This window comes from Haliotis rubra, unplaced genomic scaffold (genome assembly GCF_003918875.1).
Source record: "Haliotis rubra isolate DU_JTF1 unplaced genomic scaffold, ASM391887v1 Scf101, whole genome shotgun sequence".
In the NCBI taxonomy this organism is placed as follows: Eukaryota; Metazoa; Mollusca; class Gastropoda; order Lepetellida; family Haliotidae; genus Haliotis; species Haliotis rubra.
In genome coordinates this window covers 350,168-353,495 of record NW_025764904.1, presented here as the reverse complement: position 1 = coordinate 353,495, position 3,328 = coordinate 350,168, and the positions used below count along the sequence as shown (strand labels likewise).

Here is a 3,328-nt window from a genome sequence, read left to right as displayed (position 1 = left end):
CAGGGCTTCCCTGACGAGTGGGAGTACCCCGAATATATATCTGTTTTGTTCCGCAGATAAAGGGAGACCTTGTACTTAGCGAGTAGGCCCACATGTAGGCCAAATAGATACTGAAACAGCGTTTACGATATCTAAGGACATGTCAGAATATATGCTACCTTTGCATGGATTTGCGACCTTTGTCACCGTCAGGATCCGCTTAACTTCCCGCCGTCTCCAGGAGTCATTTACATTTCATAGAAAATCTGGTGTCTCAAGTCGTAATTGTGCTCCAATATTGCTTAAAGCGGCGAAAGTCCATACTCACTCACTCATTAAGTGAATCGATTAAAGGCCCTACGTAGCAAAATATGAACATTAATATTTGATAGTGATTCAAAAATACGTGAGTACGATGTGATCGGAATCGTGCAATGGACGATACATTAGTAGACATTTATTATGATTTATGGAAATGTTATCTTATAGCTTTTATTCGAGCTGCAGCTAAACGTCCTTACTCCAAACGATCATCGAAATATGTCGAGGTACTTGTTCGAGACAAGCAGTCTGAGGACCTAGTTAACCCTTTTTACGTCAGGCCTGCTTTTTGTGGAATCCATTTTAGCCCTGAATTCTTGGTAGCATGATGTCTTTAGAGGTTTTTTTGGTTGGTTTGTGTGTTGTTTAATGGGGGCGGTGGGGTAGCCTAGTGGTTAAAGCGTTGGCTCGTCACGCCGAAGACCCGGGTTCGATTCCCCACATGGGCACAATGTGTGAAGCCCATTTCTGGTGTCCCCCGCCGTGATATTGCTTAAAGCGGCGTAAAACTAAACTCAGTCAGTCAGTGTTGTTTAATGCCGCATTCAGCGTTATTCCCGATATATGACGTCAGTCTGGAAATAATCGAGTCAGGACCAGAGGTGTACTTGACTTCTTCCACGAACATGTAAAAAACCCTGGTGCTTTGTCTGTGTTAGTAAAATACTTGTTCCCGGAGCACGGATTTGGCCGTTGTACTGATAATGAGTATGGCTGGTCCGTCGTCTTTTCTATCTTTGAATTACGAATTTCGAAATTGTTGCGGTTTTACAGCACTGGATTGAAATATTCATGAAAATAATTCAATTTATCTTTGATTGTTTGATCTTATCAGACGTATGTCACTCAAAACCATTCATTGTGCCCCGCCGCAACGCGGAACGGGGGACTATGTATTCAGCGGCGTCCGTCCGTCCGTCCGTCCGTATGTACGTCCCGATTCTTGTTAACGCGATATCTCATGAACTGTTGTACCCAATGTCTTCAAATTTGGTGACAGCTTACATTGGGAGATTACCCAGACACCATTCGATTTGGGTGACCTTGACCTTATTGTCAAGGTCACCACGGCACTTTGACCACTTTTCAAACTCTTGTTAACGCGATATCTCATGAAATGTTGTATCCAATGTCTTCGAATTTGGTGACAGCCTACATTAGGGGATTACGCAGACACCAGTCGATTTGGGTGACCTTGAGCTTATTTTCAAGGTCACCACGACACTGACCACTTTTCAAACTGTTGTTAACGCGATATCTCATGCACTGTCGTACCCAGTGTCTTCAAATTTGGTGACGGCCTACATTGGGGGATTATGCAGACACTAGTTTATTTTGGTGACCTTGACCTTATCTTCAAGGTCACGATGACACTTTGCAAGCTTTTAACTCTTGTTAACGCGATATTTATTGGACTGTTGTAACCAATGTCTTCAAATTTGGTGACAGCCTACATTGGGGGATTTCACAGACACCAGTTTATTTAGGTGATCTTGACCTTATTTTCAAGGTCACCACGACACTTTGAACACTTTTCAAACTCTTCTTAACACGGCATCTCATGGACTGTTGTAGCCAATGTCTTCAAATTTGGTGATAGCATACATTGGGGGATTACGCAGACACCATTTGATTTTGGGTGACCTTGACCTTATCTTCAAGGTCACCACGACGGATCCTTCGCACTAATAACGAATCGGGCCCAAAAGAGTGAATGATTTAGTTTCACGCCGCACTATTCCACCTATATAACGGCGGGCTGTAAATAATCGAGTGTGGACCAGACAATCCAGTGATCAGCAGCATGAACATGGATCTACGCTATTGGGATACGATGGCATGTGTGAACCAAGTCAGCGAGCCTGACCACACGGTCGCCTCTAGCGACAAGCATGGGTACTGAAGATCAATTCTAACCCGGATCTTCACCGGTCCCTCGTACCAATAACAAATCAGCCCCACATAGAAGTTATGTGGACATCAGGATATGACAGAGATGTACATATAATCCACAGTGTGGTCGAACTTGATAACCGAAGTAACATTTTTATAAATGTCTTCAGCTGCAAGTTGTCTAAAGCCCAACTTCCCCTTTACGGACGTTTGCACGCCAAGAATTTTCATCTTCAAGACACTGTAGGTAACGAACACACGAGACCAAAAAACGTAGCATTGTAGAGGGTACTTATAACTTGTGTCTGTAATTATTAAAGAAATATTCTATTTCGATCGGGATTCACTCAACCGCTATCTTATCGTGCCCTTTTAGTTCATACTTCGGTCCGTCAGCTGTGGAAGTGAGTTGCTTTTCTCGTCTCGCCTTTAACCGGCGCTAAAATGACTCGGAGACGGGTTGTCATGACCACGCGTGCCATAGAATTGGAATCGGATGGAAAACACCAATTGATGGGCGTTGGTACATCAGGGTTGTTGTAAGCGTTCGCTTGCCTTTCCCAACTGCTGTTTGTTTATTGCTAAACTCCGCAATGTTCAAGTGATATACAGCAGTTGATCATGGGTAATGAGTTTAGTTTCACGCCGCATGGACCAGACAATCCAGTGATCAACAGCATGAGCATCGATCTATGCAAATGGGTTACGATGACAAAACAGGAGGCTGGACCACACAGATCAGTGAATGGTAGTATGAGCGGCCCTCCCTCCAAAGTGTCGCCCCACCTGACCATGCCATCCGCCCAATAGATTGTCTGGTCCAGACTCAGCTATTTACAGGCCGTGGCCATACAGCTTGAATATGGCTGAGTGCTGTATTATACATAGACAGATTAACATTTCGTCACCTGTTGCTTGAAACATTTTCACTATGGGTCAAATGCCCCCCTGTGGGAATAAAAAAAAGACTTGCTATTTTCATGTTTCCAACCGGGAAACGGTATTTCCTTTTTGATATTCACCTGACTGAGGCATGTTATTCCGTCGTGGTGTTTTTGTGGTTCAAATGGAGCAAAACAAAGGTTAAACGCATATAGATTTTAACCTGTCTCGCGAAAAGAGTACCTTTGTTATC

General features: G+C 43.8%; 1 protein-coding gene across 1 annotated transcript in view; it reads left to right on the top strand.

Moving 5' to 3' along the window:
* The window catches only part of LOC124268461 (putative cysteine protease YraA), a 74,847-nt gene that overhangs the window by 44,056 nt on the left and 27,463 nt on the right, over window positions 1-3,328 (top strand). The gene's annotated exons all lie outside the window — the stretch shown is intronic.